Below are 18,766 nucleotides of genomic sequence, written 5' to 3'. Positions count from 1 at the left end.
GCAGTATTTTTGTCTGTGAAGGTTCCTTGCTTTGTAACATTCGGTCTGGATTCGTTTGGTGTCATACTATCATAAATCAGCACACGTTCTCTGAACCCACGTACAGTTTCCTCAGTAACTGTACATGTTAGTTTCCATGTACAGTAACTTCATCACACTACCATTTTCCAAGTTGTGATTTTTTTCTGAACAGGCATTCATTTCTGCTGACATTTTGCTTAATCTAAACTAAGGAAATAATGGGCAAAATCTTTTGAAATGCCTGGATTTCTCCTCTATGTTTATGATCCCTTGTTAAAATATTAAGGTAAGAGAGGGGCCCACAATCTGTCTCTTTACCAGCCTCTCGATCAGATCTTCACATTTTGTTTTAGTGCTTAATCGACCATGATTGTTCTGTGTGTGGTTGGGAGAAATCAAATCCTGACGCACTACTTGTCTCTAGAGCTTGAAATGGATTAGTTATTTTACCTGTGTGTCCTGTAGGAACAATTGGCTCCTTTCAGAAAATTGGACACTATTCGTGTTGAACTCTTGCTGACATTTGAGTGTCTTCATTGTACTTGGCAGACATACTTAAACCAAAACAAAAACCTATGCCTGATCTCTGTTTTTGCACAGTGGTGTTTGGTTTGGTTTTTTTTTATTAGAGTAGTTGGAATTGAAATATTTTCCAAGCTTGTAGACATGTTAGCGTATGTGCTCTTGCCAATGTGACGCCCATCTACAAGAAGGGCCGGAAGGAGGATCCGGGGAACTACAGGCCTGTCAGCCTGACCTCGGTGCCGGGGAAGATTATGGAGCGGTTCATCTTGAGGGCGCTCACAAGGCATGAGCGGGACAACCAGGGGATCAGGCCCAGCCAGCACGGATTCATGAGAGGCAGGTCCTGCTTGACCAACCTGATCTCCTTCTATGACCAGGTGACCCGCCTGGTGGATGAGGGAAAGGCTGTGGATGTGGTCTACCTGGACTTCAGCAAGGCCTTTGACACTGTCTCCCACAGCATTCTCCTAGAGAAGCTGGCGGCTCACGGCTTAGACAGGTGGACTCTGCGCTGGGTCAAAAACTGGCTGGACGGCCAGGCCCAGAGAGTTGTGGTGAATGGAGTTACATCCAGTTGGCGGCCGGTCGCGAGTGGTGTTCTCAGGGCTCAGTTTTGGGGCCGGTCTTGTTTAATATCTTTATCGATGATCTGGATGAGGGGATTGAGTGCACCCTCAGTAAGTTTGCAGATGACACCAAGTTGGGCGGGAGTGTTGATCTGCTCGAGGGTAGGAAGGCTCTGCAGAGGGACCTGGACAGGCTGGATCGATGGGCCGAGGCCAACCGTATGAGATTCAACAAGGCCAAGTGCCAGGTCCTGCACTTTGGCCACAACAACCCCATGCAGCGCTACAGGCTTGGGGAAGAGTGGCTGGAAAGCTGCCTGTCGGAAAAGGACCTGGGGGTGTTGGCTGACAGCCGGCTGAACATGAGCCGGCAGTGTGCCCAGGTGGCCAAGAAGGCCAATGGCATCCTGGCCTGTATCAGAACTAGTGTGGCCAGCAGGAGTAGGGAAGTGATCGTGCCCCTGTACTCGGCACTGGTGAGGCCGCACCTCGAATACTGTGTTCAGTTTTGGGCCCCTCACTACAAGAAGGACATTGAGGTGTTAGAGTGTGTCCAGAGAAGGGCAACGAGGCTGGTGAAGGGTCTGGAGAACAAGTCTTATGAGGAGCCGCTGAGGGAACTGGGGTTGTTTAGCCTGGAGAAAAGGAGGCTGAGGGGAGACCTCATCGCTCTCTACAACTACCTGAAAGGAGGTTGTATCGAGGTGGGTGTCGGTCTCTTCTCCCAAGTAACAAGCGATAGGACGAGAGGAAATGGCCTCAAGTTGCGCCAGGGGAGGTTTAGATTGGACGTGAGGAAAAATTTCTTTACTGAAAGAGTGGTGAAACATTGGAACAGGCTGCCCAGGGAAGTGGTTGAGTCTCCATCCCTGGAGGTATTTAAAAGACAAGTAGATGAGGCGCTTAGGGACATGGTTTAGTGGGCATGGTGGTGTTGGGTTGACGGTTGGACTCGATGATCTTAGAGGTCTCTTCCAACCTTAAGGATTCTATGATTCTATATAAATACTAGGTATACTAAAAAAAGTGGTAGAAAATTGTTGACTTATTTACACAGAAAACGTTGCAGGTGATAGCATCTGTCACCTGTAAGATCCTCCTTCTTGCCAAATGACTTCTCCTTGGAGGAGACCAGGCATAGTTGGATCATTAGAACTGATGCAGTGCCAGCTTGTTTGAAACCTGTCTCAGAAAATACCCAGTGTTTCTGCTTGATTTTTCTCTTGCGCATAGCTATGCAAAGAGATGCAAAATACTTGCTTGGAAATGAGATAATACAGCTTTACTTCCTCCTGTTCTCCAAGTGCAGTCTCAATAGATCCAGAAGTGGGTCCTGGGCTTCATGTGGTCTTCTCCAACAGCCACGTCACTTGTGCTATCACTGCTAAATGGATGAAAATATTTTGGCACCTTGTTAACGGAAAGTGGATGATTTATGGTAAGCGAATGGAAATCCAGAGAGAATTTTCTTTAGAGCTCTAGCAAAAAGACTTATTTTTGTGTCATTGTAGTTGATTTGGATAACAATAGTTGAAGTATCATGGAATTGTAGAATGGTTTGGATTGGAAGGGACCTGTAAAGATCATCTAGTCCAACCCCCCTGCCACGGGCAGGGGCATCTTTCACTAGATCAGATTGCTCTAAGCCACATCCAACCTGACCTTGAACACTTGCAATGATGGGGCATCCACAACTTCTCTGGATAACCTCTTCCAGTGTCTCACCACCCTCATCGTAAAAAATTTCTGCCTTAGGTCCAACCTAAACCTACCCTCTTTCAGTTTAAAACCATTTCCCCTTGTCCTGTTAATACAGGCCTCAGTGAAAAGTCTTTCTCCACCTTTCTTGGAAGTCCCCTTTATATATGGAAAGACTGTAATAAGGTCTTCCCGGAGCCTTCTCTTCTCCAGGCTGAACAACCCCAACTCTCTCAGCCTTTCTTCATAGGAGAGGTGATTGTTGAGTACATCAGCCTTCTCCGTGTTGGTTGCCACCAGCTCTCCTGTCTTATTTACTGGAGGTGGTACAGTTTCTTTAATCGTCCTTTTCTGGCCAATGTATCTGTAAAGGCTCTTACTATTTTTTGCATCCCTTGCCAAATTCAGCTCCAACTGTGCCTTAGCTTTCCTAATCCCATCCCTACACATCTGGGCAGCGTCCTTGTATTCTTCCCAGGATACCCATGGAAGCACGTGTGCTCATGCTACTTCAAATCTAGCTAGCATAGTTAATGAGACTATTGGGAACTGTTCCTTGCCCAGCTGCATGTTGTTATTTTCTAATTTGAGAGAATGTGAGATAAATAAGAAGCATTGAGTTTTTCTAAATAACTGAGTATAGATACTAATCTTTTTCATATTCTACATTTTAAAATTAATTCTAATGCTCACACTCACTTTTGGGTTAGCAATCAATGATAGGAAAGACCGGTGTCAGATGAAAGACAGGTGGCATCTGTCCTTCAGTTACACCTAGATTAATGTTTTTATTAAAGGCACTAGTGAGGTCTCATCGGGTAGTATTTTCATCATTTCTCTAAGCTGGGAACGGAGGCTCAGGTCTGAGACAGGTGACATCCTGGAGACAAATATTGTTGTGCAAATTGTAGTGCGTTGGGGAGGAAATCAGTACGGTTTTCAAGAAGATGAACTTGTGAGCAATAACCAGGCACGTATCACAAAAAAGGAAAGATGATCTTTACAGTGAGGCTTTTGAAACTAATTCAATTAATACTGATGATAAAAGAGCAAGGTCTTAGTGTCAAATAAGGAAGGAATGTTTTTCTAATGCAAGGTTAAGTAACGTAAGGAAGACTTTGTCCAGCACCAAGTTGGTCCCTGTGGACGTGCATCTCCTGTGTTTTAAATTAACTTCTTAGTAGATAGGAGACCACTCTAAGTTCAAGATTCATGTTTGCAAAGTCAGGCTTTTTCAGGTATGGAAAGATCTCTTTTAATGCCATGTTAATTTTGTTTGGGACTGCTACTCAAGTGATAATTTTAACTTACAAGTGAGTAATTTTTTTAACACACCATAAGTAGATACACATCTCTGTATACAAAGATATACATACTTTTCCCAACAATATTAATTCAGCAGGATTTAAGCAAGTACTGTTTCTTCTGTGCAAATGTGAATGTGAGGTTGTTTTGCTATTATACCGAGTCATTTAGTTGTTTCTTGTTCTCATAAACCTGAAAACCATTGCATCAAACGGATTGTTTTGCCAGGGAAGAAGACCGAGTGTTTCTGGAGTTAATGATTTCAAACTAACATTTCAATAAGTGCTTTTGAAAATAGTTGCTAGGGAAGAGAAAGGATTAGGCAGACTCAGCTGTAGTAACGCATTAACTTGGTACCCTGCTTCCTAGACCCCCCAGTTGCAGTAGGATACTTCATACCTCGAGGCTGTGCAGATGCCCCAATGGGTAGAAGCTGGTTTCCTTGTATGTTGCACTTTCCATAGGGGTAGGGAGCTGCATTTCTGCTTAGTCCGAATTTGAAGGTTTAAGAATGATTAACCTAGTGTAAGTAAGTGATGTGGGTAGGTAGTTTTTTAGCTGATTATTCAGGTAAAAGATGCCAATTATTCCTATTCATTCAGGCAGAATGCAGTCTGAGGCAGTGATGGCACATAGGGAATCTGCGATTCCACTTGACAACGCTGTTAGAAAAAGTAAAACATCTCTTAAAGTACTAAATAGCAGGTTAAGAGTAACAGTTGACGATGGATATGATTATGGAGATGATGTGCATATTAAAAATACATGCTTTCTTTATGCATTGTATGTTTTAAAATATTTAATTCTTTTTAATTTGGCCTTTGGTCAGAGGGTATTATATGAATGAGAGGCTCATGATTTACAGTGACTCCTTTCTTACTTAGTGCTGCCTCTGCATTGTAGCTAATGCTTAGAGATGAAATTCAGAGCAGAGTTTTCTTGTCTGTGTACGCATCGCTGCTGGTAACAAGGGTAGTGTTTGTTACGGGGTTTCTCACCAGAAGGTGTCAGAGTAGTTCTTCTATTTTTATTACATTGCAGGCTTCTCTCTACAAAGGTAACCTAGCAGCATAAGACAGCATAACTCAGACTGCTTTGTGAAGAAATGTAATATAACATTTAATTCTTTTGTCCATTTTTGATGTATCATACAAATGGAAGGAGTTGGTTTAATTTTGGAAAAAGTAGTGTGAACAAAAATAATGACATAGCACTGAACACAAAGTGCAGGAAGGAGTGAGGGAGCTGTACTGGGTGCTTTCGGGCTGCGGGCAGAAGATACGTATTTGAGAGACTTGGGTTGTATTGCTGGTATTGTTGCAGAAATAAGGTTGGGCTCTAGCTGGTGGGTGTAGTTGTAGCAGTGTAAGATCTCGTCACCGCTGTCATGCCGAAGGTGGGGGGGCATCGGTTTGCCCATGACTCGGGTTACAGTAGTCCAAGCCTTGCCTATTAGTGCAAACCCACCTTCACTGTGATCTGCAAGGGGGAATGGTTGAGATGTCCATGGGTGTTCCAGGCTGTGTTCTCTATTAGAGAGACACTAATGTCCGGTGGAGGGAAAATCATCTTGGCTAGGTAACTTTTTCAGCTTGCTGCAGCAGCTGAATTTCTTAGAGCAGTCACATTTCTGGCTAATCTTTCAGGTGTATCTGATCTGCGCAAGCCACCCATCCAGAGAATCTGTCAACCTAGAGAGTCCTTGGTTCAGCTCTCCTTTTAGGTTAGGACATGCCATCCCCTTGGCAGAGCGGAGAAGGATGGAGGAAGAGGATGAGGACCATAGGCAATTGAATTAGGCAGAGTAATTCTGTCAGGTTGTTTATTTTTGAGTAACTTGTCCTGATTTAATCAGATGGTGTTTCTGAAGCAGTGGTTCCCACTGGTAGCCTGCTCGGTGCTGCCGTGGGTGGTGGGAAAGGTTGCACAGGCTCTCACTTTTGTGCTGGCCTTTGCATACGCAGGCAAGGTTTGGGGTTCAAAGTGTGCAGTTGTGTACACATGCCACGGTCTGGAAACTGCTGCTATACATGTTTCTGAAACAGAAAAGAGTGGAATTGTTCTGAAAAGCAGCTGCTATTTGTTAATCTCATTGTGCCCAAAATAAATGTTGCCTGCATCTTCTAGTCATTAAAAGTATCCCCTCTCCATTGTAATCATGTGGTCCCGTGTGTGTATTCCTGACTTCTTCGTGTACCACAGCCTGCTACAATAAATTAACGAGACTTTAATTACAGGGTTCGGAAGATAAAAAAATCAAGAGGATATTGATGTTCTTGATAGTTGCTTCCTTTACAAGAGACAATTCAATATTAAGTGCGGGTAGATCATGCCACAGAAGACCTGAGGACAGTGGAAGTCCTTTAACATTTTGGAGCAAGGGCCTCAGAGAGGGAAGGCTGTCCCTACTCTTAGTCACCTTGAGGATCTACACTCAGTTCGGTTGTACTGTGGCTCCTGAAAGCATTACCTGTGTATTTGTGCTTCAGCTTGAACTCACAAGAGGTGAAGGAAGAAGGGAAAAATAGGAGCATGGAAGGGTGATTCCATCTCCTTTATCTGACTAAATCTAGAGATCACTGAAATGCATACTATGGAGCTTTCCTGTCATTTGTACTGAAAGAATGGAGATCAGGCTGGGTATTTGAAATTATTGTCCATCCTATCACCTCGTGCTATATTTTTAAGTTCATAGGTCTGTGTTGTATCAAAATGCCTTCTCCATCTTCCCCTTCCCCTTCCCCTTCCCCTTCCCCTTCCCCTTCCCCTTCCCTGAAAGCTTGCAGTTACTGCAGGGCAAAAAGCATCTTGCAGCCTCTTCTGCCCGTTCAGAGCTCAGGCGGTGCCAGCCCGCGGGCTGCAGCTGTGTGGCGGCAGGGCTGGAACAGGGCCCGGCGCTGCGGAGCTGTGGCGAGGGTGTTTCCCCCCCCCGCCATTTTCGCGTGGCCAAGCGGGGTCTGCGTGCCTCAGTTCCACGCGGGGGCTGACGGCAGGTGCCGTTGGTCGCTGAAGGAACCCCGCGGAACACCCCCGTGTCCTAGCGACGCCCGGGGACGCGGTCGGCAGCGCCGGGGACGCGAGCGGCGCCAGGCCCCTCGCGGCCGCCCGTCGTCGCCGCCGCCCGGCCCGCCGGCGCCATGAGCAGCCCGCAGCCGGGGTGAGTGGGGAGGCGGGCGCGGGGCCGGCGGCCGGCGGGGGCCCGCGGGGCTCGGCGGCGCGGGGCTCTCGGGGCCGGTCCGGGCCGGTCCCTTCCCCGCGGCGTTGCCCCGCGTCCCTCGCTGTCCAGCCGCCCCCGAGCAGGGCGGCGCGCCTTCCTCCGGGGTGACCGGCTCCGGGCCCAGCGAGCCGCCGCCCCCCGAGCTGTCCCGGCAGGGACAGCCGTCTGCCGTCTGCTGAGACGTCCGTCTGACAGACGGCCGTCTGCTGAGACGGGGGGCGGCGGCAGGTGGGGCACCGGCGCCGCTGTGCAAACGGGCTCACCCCTCGGCTGCTCGGGAGTTACCGCACTCGCGAGCAGCCCCACAGCCTACCTGGGGTAACGTGAGCTGGGCGGCTGCTCTTTTTTAATGATTATTTGCCTTTTTAATTCTGTAAGAATAATGACATCGAATTAAGTGCCTCAAACGACTTGAAAGACCTAAAGATGTTTTCTTGCACTCCAACGTGGGCAAAACGGAGGTTTTGGATGTTACGTTTGTGTGGAGTCAGGCTGCTCTGACCTTTGCAACTTGTGCACCTGGGAGGTACCTGTCAGCCTGTGCAGAGGTGGGCGCTTTTTAACCCAGGTCCTCTCTGGATCTCAGAGTCCTCCGCCACGTTAATTACCTTATTCTGTGAACGGCTAGATGGAGTCGCAGGGAACGGGGCCACTGACTTCAGGCATTTCCCTTTGTCGTCCTCCGACTTCAGATCTGCAGGCTGTGAGTTTCAGAGTATCCAAACTTCCCCGAGATGATGTGAATTACAAATACTAAGGAACCGAGGACCTCTGCAGATCTCCATCTCCATGATTTGACACATCCTGCTTTAGTGGGCGATGCTCTGAGTAAAGAAATAATGACATAACTTGCTCATGGTCATAGAACCAATCAGTAGCCGAACAGGAGTCTTTTGCCTCCCATTTCCGTATCTAGTGGTGTTCAAGGCTGGAACCTGTAGCATGATTTGATTATTTAAAAACCTTTGAAAAAGTGTTGTGCGTGACAATATCTTTCATGAAGAAATACATAGAACTCCCAACAAAATACTTAAAACCTTATTCTTGGAAGATTGTTTCACTCTAGTTACCACGTAAGGCACTTTTGGATGGCGTTTGTTAATTCAGTTTTTGGGAAACAGTTATGCCGTGGCTGATTGCATTCACTTGACAGATATTTCAAGGAATACCTCCAATCTGACATGGAAAACAGTGAAAATTACAGAGCTGTGACTTAGGAAGAGCTTGCTGAAGTGGATAGGGAGAGACCAACACATGCGGGGTTTGCCCCTGCTCCTCACAGACTGGATGTAGCCCATTTCCCTTCTGGAAACCACCAAACAGTGCTAGCCTAGTACAGCAGCCAAATGAGTCATAGGATCACAAAATAATTCACTCTGGAAGAGACTGTGGGAGGTCTCTAGTCCAGTCTCCTGCTCACAGGGTCAGCTATGAGATTAGACCAGGTTACTTTATCCAGACTGATCCCGAAAACTTGCGAGGGTGGGAACAGCACACCCCGCTGGGCACCTCCTCCACTGCCTCGCCCTCCTCATGAGGAAAAACGTTTTCATTAGACCCGCCTCAGCCCCTCTTCTTTCAACTTGTATCTGCTGTCCCTCCTCTGGCTCCGTCTTCTGCACACCCCCCAGGCCCTGGCAGGCTGCTGTGGGACCCCGGAGCTGCCCCTGCTCAGGCTGCGCCGGCCTCTTCAGCCTCTCGTCCCAGGGCACGTGCTCCGGCTTCACCATCCCGGTGACCTCCCTGAACTTGCTCCAGTGCATCCATGGCTTCCTGGAACTGGATGGACACAGCAGTGCACGTGGGGTCTGAAGAGTGCCAATGAAAGAGGACGATCGCTTCCCTCCTTCTACTGGCTGTGCTCCTCTTAATTCAGCCCAGGATGCTGCTGGCCGTCCTTGCTGCCTGGGCACTCGGCTGGCTCACTTTCAGCTTGTGCTTCCCCGGACCACCCGGTCCTTTCCAGCAGAGCTGCTCCCCAGCCCGGCTGTCTCCAGCCTGTGCTGTTGCATGGGGTTATTCCTTCCTGGGTGCAGGACTGTGATCTGTCCTTGTTGAACTTTGTAATGGTCCTGGACTGCATTCAGGCAGTGTTGAGCGAGCCTCTGTCTGCCTTCCGGAGCATCATGGCTACCTTTGGGTACAGGCAGAGCAAGCTCATTTCTATCTGCTCATTCGATCTATGGATGCCTTTGAGCTTGGTGATCATCCCCTGGGGCAAAGTATTCATAAAATAAAATAATTCTCACCGAGTATCTGGGCAAAGAATCCTCAGTGGTTTGGCAGTTAAATAGTTCAGGTTAGACAAAGAGTAAAGAAAACAGCATGAAGCTTTTGAAACAAAAACCCAGGTGGGTGTGACCTGTGTGTCTATGGAGCAAGACAACTGGTGGTCTCATTAGGTCAGATGGCCAGGGCTGAAGGGGTCCTGCAAATATTTAAGCAGACATGCAATGTGATTTGGAGAGACCGTGGCCTCTTCCTTCCTTGATTACCACCTGAGTAAAACTGTACATGTGCTTAAAGGTTTTGTGGGCTTGGAATAAACCAAATAATTATTGTCAGAATCCAAAGTCCCGTCAAAATTTCAAGTCATCTGCTGACTTCAGTGAGTTTTGGTTCAGTAGTTGTGTTCCAGCATGGTTTCTCATAAGCACGGCAGTAGTACTTGAAATTAATAAACCTAGAAGCCAGAGCTGTGCCTCGAGGTGAAGTCCAGAGGTGGTGCAGCCGAGGGTCGGTCAGTGACCCAGCTGCATGGCAGCAGCTTCCCGTTGTTGGAGGAGGGCCATGGTCTAAGGCCTGTAGTTGGAAGAGTCAGTCCACAAGTGTTACAGGCCTGTCTCCTGACAAAGCAAGAGCCTCCTTTTGTGGAGACTGGGGATTGTTTTCCTGGCTTATCATCTTCTGAAGAGATGGCCCTCTTTCTCAGAGAGAAAGGAACCCAAGCACAGCGTAGTCACTGGCCATGTTCACTTGGCTTAAGCTTGGAGGCATCAAACAAAGTAAGTATTTATGCTGAATAGTGTCATAAGGGCAGCAGTTATCTTCTGAATGCCTGTACTGGTGGGTAGATGGCAGAATCTCGTTCTCTGTGGTGGAATTGTACCATCTTTGGATTCCTAGGGCCACGTGTGCCTGTTAGGCCATTCCCAGCTAGCATTCACAAAGTCCTTACCTTCAGGATTTAATGCTGAATTCCCGTTCTGCAGAGAACCACTTTGCCACCATCTGCTTACCTCTCTGGAGACCCTGACAGCATTATTTTTGCAAGTGAGATATACTTCATGGTGGCTGAAGAGTTTCCTTAGGCAGGGAATGGCAGACAGCGGCCGGGTATCTGGAAAGTCTCCTAAGAGTAGTCTTTTCTCCCAAACGGAACGTGCTGGACAGGTGCCCCCGCCTTGTGGGATGTTGAACTTGCTGTTTGTGGTTGGCAGCCTGGTTAGATTTGTTCTGACTGAAAGCTAGACAAGCCTTTCTTGTTTATGTCCCCAGCAGAAACAGTGCAAGATCCGTTAGCTTGTTAGAGTGAGGAATGGTCTCCATCGGGGCAGGACTGTTTGTTTGACTGAAGTGGCAATAAACTCCAGCTGTAACATACAACATGGGGGCTATAATTCCCTGTGACTCTACCAGTCAATAACTAAAGCTGTGGTGCTCTCTTAGATTATTTCTTTGGTGAGCAGTCACTGATTTAATTGCACTGTAAATTATTAACTGTGAAGATTTGCTTTACAAAACTTATGTAGGACGCCTACTGTGACTTTGTCCTGATATCCTTTCAAATGAGTAAGAATGGTCTTAAAAATCATTGTGATACACAGCACTGGCTTTGCAGACAGTGTGTTGTGCGCCATAAGCTGATAAAAACCAGATACTGTTAATAAATAATAGTGACAATGATAATGCAATGAAAATCCTGTAGAATACTGAGTTGCAAGTGGACAGTTCCTTAATTTACTAAAATCCTATTCATCAGCTCTGGTATGTTTTGTGTTTTGCGTACTCTGTCATCTGCACAGCTGGAGTCCCCGCAGCTGCAAATGTAATTCTTCCTGGGTGTTTTGGACTGATGTGTGTTTTACTTTGGCCCTCAATACATTTTTTTAAAGCAAAATAAATAGTGGCTCTTTTGGTTTCTGTGGCTCTGTTCTGCCTGTTAATTTGGGTATTTGCACTTGCCTTTATGAATTTGTTACTTTTGTTAATGGGTAAAAAAGAAGAGTTGGCTCCAGTGACAGCAATTTATTTTTCCGAATGAGCAGTTAAGGTGTTACCCTAGGATTGTGAATGATACTGAAGTGTGAGTGGTAAGCACCCGGACTGCTGCCTGTCTCAAATGACGGAAGGCCACGGTGCCCACGTGAGGCACAGCCAGACCTGGGAATGGGACACGCCTGCCTCCCAGGTCCCACGGTTGGTCCAGGAGTTGGGGTGCTTCTTTCAGGCGCGGAGTTTCTCCAGGGGATCCATAGAAAGCATGTACTCCACACACGTGATGGTCTTTGATAGGCGGTGTGCCCTGGGGAAGGAAGTTACCTGGCTCTGTTTCCTACCCTTCTGGTGGTCCAGAAAGTCTTTGTGTTCAGATGGCTTCACAGATGAGAATTATGACTGGCTTCACGTGATGGGAGAGCTCCTTGGCACATCTTCCCCACCTTGGCAGATCCGTGTTAACTGAGCTCCAGAGGTTTGCTCTGTGTCAGTAGAACTGGCTAGTTAATAAAAGGTATGTGTAAGTTGGGGAATTCTCCTTTTGCCTATGGTACGTGGTCCCTCACTTTAAAATTCTGGTCAGGTGAGAAGCAGAGAGATTTTTGACGGTTGACTTTTTGCTTTTAGGGATTTGAAAAATGTGATGTCTAGTATAATGTAAACTGTATTCTCATCTCTGATAGTAAGTAAGATAAAGAATATTTGTTTAAAAAAAGTGGACGTCCATTGAAAAGTTATTGTTAAAATAGGATGCTACTGTTTCTCAGTGACTCTGTAGTAAAAGTCCTGTGTCTGGAACATCACCGTTGAAGAATTTGAGGAGGTTGCTTCACTTGAATCAGTCTTGATTGGGCATGAATTTGGGGAACTTGGCTCAAATTTAGATGCAACTGAGGGAGGATTTTGAGCAAATTAATTAAAAAAAACCCTCCAGGAACAAACTGTGTACATCCAAGCATTCTAAATATCCTTAAGTATGAAATTACTGCACTAACAGTGATGTGCAGTCACTGGCTGTGATACTGAAGAAACAAATATGATATTAATTTTGAGAAGAGCTTCAAAACTAGTCCCAGAAACTACACATCAGTCAGTCTAGCTTCTGTGCCAGGAAAATTGTCTGCAATTCTAATAAAAAACTGGAAGTTGTAGCGAGAAGAATAAACAGGATAAGCAGGCAGAGAAAAAGGAGTCCCAGAAATATCCAGAAAAATGGACTTTTTGGACTTAGTGTGATATGACTGTAATGAACATTTTGTATAGTACTGTTTAAGACTGATGCTTTTCCTTTGCTGTATGTTTTTCTAACACGCATTTTTGTCAGTTCTGCACCTCTATGTGTTGTAGGGGATTTGGAGGTGACATTTGTATATAGCTCTTAAATATTTAAATCTCTGGAGAAAACTTCTCAGACATGAACTTCTATTATCCTTTTGTTGAATGGTCTGCTTTGCTGAAGAGCTTGTTTCCGACAGTCCTCAAGTTCGGTAATTCATGACATTTCTCAGATAACTTGCTGTAAGGGAAACGCCCCAGAAGTTAGAGGTTGCATTATTCTGTGAAGCAAACAATGAACCCAAATCTGTGTTGCAGCAGTTCTGTGACCGCATCTGTCTGAATCATCTTCCTGTCTGTTTCACCCTTGTCATTTGTAAGCAGCATTCCGAATTTCATCTCCAGGCATGATCTGTGAGTCAGCAAAGACCGAAAGGAAGTAGCGCTTGGGCTGCAGAATGGGGGGAACACGAGAGGGTGCTGCTGGTGCCCTTTTCCCAACACTGCACGCGTCTGTGCCATAGTCATCTGTTGGCGCAAGGGAGCACAAGTCTCATCTGAAGCTTAGGCTTGCCAATAAGTTGAGTGCTTTTGAGTGCGTGGCACAGATTCCATTCAGAGGATAGGGTCTCACCCTGGCTGCCCTTAGACTGGAAAGTATGCCTGCACCCCATCCGCTGGAGCACCGAATGGGTCCGATCCTTTGGTGTCAATGGGATACTCCAGAGGGATTTGGGCCGAGCCCAAGCATAGTACCAATATGGCCCACTCCCAACTAAACTTGCCTAAAATCTACTGGGGGAGGGTGAAGTGGTCAGCTGAAATAAGCAGGAAAACTGGCAGGAGCTCCAGGTGAGCACAGGCTTGCAGGGCCAGCCCCTGCTTACTGCACGTGATTTAAATCTGAGTTCGAGTCAGTGCCCGGGATATTCTGTGTGGCTCTGTCTGTGCTGGTTCTCTTGACAACAGAGGCGTTCACCTGGGCAGAGAGCTCGGGCTTCTCTTGGCAGTGTGGCTCTGCCAAAGCCCAGCGGATCCAATTACATTCTTCCCAATGGTTTAATGGGTTTTGGTTCAGGCCCAAAACATTTCCTTATTTCCTCCAATACCCTTTTGAACTTTTAATTTAATTCAGCCTGTTCATAATTTAAATGAGAAAATACATGTACAGAGACTTCTTTGAAACTAAAGTTGCTACATCACTGTGCTCAGAGGGGAGTTGCATTTTAACTAGTTATATGGTCCATGAAATATTAGATGGAAGGAAGCAAATGAAAAGGAATTGGATTGAGTTTCTCCTCTGCCTCCGTATGCAATTGCCAGGTGATACCATAAGTCAATACGTAGCACAATTGTTGTAATCTGGTGGTTTCAAATGCAAATGCAAACAGTGGATTAAAAAAGTAATGTAGAACAGTTGCTATAGTACCGGTGTTTCATCAACAAGCATAACAGGGTAAGGTAAACTGTTTGTTTAAAGTTTAATTTACTGTTGGTAGGCTACCTGTGAGATTATTGTGAAACCCCAGATAAAATTCCTGTAAATCCATGATCTTTGGTTTTTTTGATTTTTTTTTTTTTTTTCAATTGTTCTTTCTTTCCTTGAGTATACTTTTGTGTGTGGTAACTCAGCCTAGCAATAGACATTTATCTTGAATTATCCCACTGAAAGATATGTAATAGAGATACAGTGGCATTTAGATTTAAAGCTACAGGAAACAAGAGAGATCAGTCTCTTGTTGTGTAATTAAAACAAATCCTGCCTAGAGAGCCCAAAGGTCCGGCTGAACATATTATGCAATATCTACCTGAGTGTATACATTTTACAAATGTGAATGGATTTAGAGTATTAAAAACTTAAGCCTACTGTCCCTTACTTTGTTATTTGTCCTGTTTTCCAGAGGGTGAAGTAAGATAAGGTTGTGCTAAGAACTACTTAAAAATATATCTGCTAATTATGGATGCTTCAGTTTTTGTGTTCAACTCTCATATATTAGGTTCAATTTTTGGACGGTCTGATCTTTGGTAGCTGCAATGGTTTAGCTCTGTTGGCTTTCCAGAGATGCATGACATTTCTTGGGTAGAGCAGGGGAGGGCCTTGCTTCGATGGTCAGCATGATCTGGTTCTCCATGTTTGTTGGTCTTACAGTTTTTCACCAATGAATAGAAAAGCGATGCAATTTGTTCACTTTGGATTGTTCAATGTATGCATTAAAGAGAATCTTTACTATATTGACTTGGGAACTGGAAAAGACTTGAGAGGTTCTTGCATTTCGTATTGGGCCCATTTTTATTGCTCTGCATACAGAGGAGGACTTGTGCACCCCTACGTCGGGGGTCTTTAAAGGGGTCTTTAAAGATTAGCAGAAGGTAGCGTAGCCCAGCTGTTCTGGCCACTACAGCAGCGTAGTCCCAGGAGTCTTTTAGACTGAACGGCACTCAGGAGCCGTCGTAGTACCGGCTGGTTGGTCTCTTTAAAATCTTAAGAGTGGGGCGTGGCAAAAGAGATTCAGGTCTTTAGCTTTGGCCTGCGCAGGCTGATACTGAACTGAGCGATGAGTTGCCCAGTGTCTGTGCTTTCTAACCCAGGAGGGGCTGGGTTCTTGAGAGAGAGGCACTGTCTCTCACCACTCAGCTGTCTTCTGATGCCCTAGTTTGGATAAGGACTTGTTCCTGTCCTTCCAGCACAAAGCATACTCTCCACAGAAAGACCAGGGTGGTGAAGAGGTGGCAGCTTGCCGAGTGCCAGAGCAATAGTGTGTCAGGACTCATGCAGCCAGATGAGTGTGCTTGCTGGCCTTTTGTGCAAACTCTTCGGTTTCCTGCAGAGTACATTTGTTTTTTGTTTAGCTTGAGCAAATCAGTCACACAGAGTAGATCCGATGATTTTTGGTAAAACGTAGTAGCTGCATTTAGAGAGGGAAAAAAAGAAGTATTCTCATCAATGCAAGTTGCACTTCGGACAAACTGCTGCCATATAGTGACAGCTAGCAAAAACATACTACAGTAACATATGCTTTCTAGCCTGTAAATACCACAAAAGTTATGAATCTTGCCCTGCATAAGTTTTGTGCAATTGAATTTACGAGTAGGTTTGTGGGATAAGCATTCTTGGCTGTTCATGTAAATAATATTCTAGAGTCACCGTTGTGTTCGAATAAATGGTCCCCGAAATAGACAGGACAGTTCCTAATCTTGCTGTCATGGATTAGTTTTCCCAGGTGGTTTGTGAGTTCTGTTGGTATAAAGGCCAAAGGGAGAACTTTTGTTTTGAAACAGGGTTTTTTGTTCATGAACAAATTAGTGGTTGGACAGGCAACATTTTAACAGACACGTAGCTGAATCCCAAATGGTTCAAAACAGGAGGGAAGACTTAAGGGTATTTTTTGACGCCTGAAATTGAAGCCACTTAGTTTTCTGTGTAGGTGTTCCAAGTGATGAATTTGATATGCAGTCCCTCTGATGGTGGGAACATTAAAGAGGAGGAAATTGCCATAAAAAAATGGATGGAAATGTGGAAACTGAAGGAGGCTTTGGCTGAAACCACAAATAAGTAGTCTTCATCAGAGCAAAGATTTGCACCCAAGTGAATAACGTGTATGCTAACTTTCAAGCCAGTGAAAACACTATGGGAACAGTGTCCTGTCTTAAAAATATGTTTTGGTGCTAGCAGTTTCTGCTAACCTAAGTAGACTGAAGAAAGCAATTTTTTTGTGTTAGATACCAGACAATAATGGCTGAGAGCTGGCAATGAAGACCACAGGAAAATTCTTCTGTGTAGGCAAAGTCTGATAAGTGATATGCCTGGGGCCGGAGGTTGGACTAGATGGCCTCTGGAGGTCCCTCCCAACCCAAGTTATTCTTACAGGTCTCTGCAAAAGCTGCCAGAAACTCTGTCGCTGCCATATCTATCACCAGTTAGGAGGTGGCAGAAGGAAGGGGAGCATGGGGTGCGTGGTGGGGCAGTAGAAGGCATGCAGTGGTGCAGGAGTTCTGGGACATCTCTCCCTGGTGATGTACCGTATACTCATGCACTTCCAATAGGGCCCATGGCAGGGCGGTGAGGGAGCTGGGGTCCGTGCCTGCCGGACTCAGCCAGGAATTTGGCTCCAAATGTTGTATGGCATGATACTAACCTGCCAAAGGTCAGAGTTTATTGTCTGAGGAGGCTGTTGTCGGAGCTGGTCTTGGAGGAGACTTTCAGGGTTGGGCGGTCAGGATCACCGCCTCGGTGGTGGTACGCCGTTCGATGCTGAGCTGCTGTATCTTATGTAGATGTCACTGGTTTCTGATATGCATCTTCCGGAGGCAGTAAGATGTTGCTTTTACATAATCTAATGGGCATTTATCTGACAAAATGCTGGGCGTGATTTATAACTTAAGATGTAATAACTTGGCTGTCAAGGGGATTATATACATCTGTATTCATTTTATTTCAGATTTCTTGCAACCTACAATAGCCTTACAGACAAACACCTGGTTGGATATTTCAGCAATACCAGGATAAGACGACATCTTCAGAGATCAGGACTGGTGAGACTGAAAAGTTTCCTTTTCTGAGAAAAAAAGAAAAGAATTCTTTGTTTCTTTTAATATTGCACAAGTCAAACCACTGATGGTTCTGTTGTTTATTTGTTAGAGGTATGTGTTGTCATTGGTAAGAATTTGACCAGCTAGCCAAACACGTGAAATTATGCTGTGCCAGATCAAAGCCACACGATCACACTGAGACTGAGGGCGGGTTTGTTTAATCCAAGCATTTCCCACTGCATTATTTTCTACCGTTGGTCAGCTAGATATCGCAGGGACACAGGGCTGTGGTGTGTAAGGCCGCGCTACTGAAATCAGAATGACAGAAATACAAGTCAAACTGAGCTTGGAGCTTAGCTCCACGTGCTAAGTACTTTTGACAACACCGGTGACAGCTGAGGAAATACTGCAGCTGGCATTGAGCATGTTCCAGGACGTCAAGGTCCAAGGGCCACCTGGGGCTATGAAGATGCTAGCATGGGGGCTGCTGGTGGATGATGATTCCACACTAGAAGTGGTGTGCTGACAGTCAGTATGGAGGCCATACTGCACAGAATATGAAGCTTACTGCACCTTCTGTAATGCAACCGTCATAATGCTTATCTGCGTGAAACTGGTAACAGTGGCTGACATGGATTCATGATGTATGTAAATATTGGAGAGCCTTGGCTTAGCCCTGAGCTTCTGCTCAGTAATGGAGTTTCAGTAAGTTGTTACATATGGCACTGTATTACTGCACAATTACAGTGATGTGAGAATGTTTGTCAGTCTGCTTGTATTTCACATCCAGGCAGAAGAAGATATTTCATGGAGGGGTTTTGGTAAATTCGGAATGTTTTTATGTTTTTGCTCCATATTTCTTTTTGCTCATTGGAGTTTGCCTCTGCAAAATCCTTCAGTTTGCAAATATACAGAATCATGTTGATTCTCTTAGGTTTTTTAAACTGTGAAATCTAAGCATCTTTGACTCTACTAGCTTTTTAAATAGCTTCAGTGTTATTTCTCAAAAGTGTTTAAGGAAAACTGAAGGATTTGGTAAAGGTGAATGTGCTGAATATTTTTAAAAATACTTATGCACTCCTAGGTGTGACTCTGTTTAGCACAGGCAGAGGCAACCCTTACACAGTAGGAAGGCAAGTATTTAATGCCCCTCCACTGACTTGGGCAATGGCCCATGAAGAGTAAGGCTGAGCCCTCAACTGTTAGAAAATGTGACTGCTGCTCTCCTGCTCTCTTCATTTGGCTGATGGGGTCCATGGGGTCAAAGAAACTACAATTCTGTGCTGGGAAGGTGAGTTCCAGCACCATGGCAGAAGCAGAGGTGGTAGCTAACCGGGAAGAAAAAGTAGTCTTTCTGGGAAATTGCACTCTGTTTAAAAACATACTTTATTCTGTCTTCTCCTCTTCTTTT

This window comes from Aptenodytes patagonicus, chromosome 5 (genome assembly GCF_965638725.1).
Source record: "Aptenodytes patagonicus chromosome 5, bAptPat1.pri.cur, whole genome shotgun sequence".
Lineage (NCBI taxonomy): Eukaryota > Metazoa > Chordata > Aves > Sphenisciformes > Spheniscidae > Aptenodytes > Aptenodytes patagonicus.
This window is presented reverse-complemented; position numbering follows the sequence as displayed.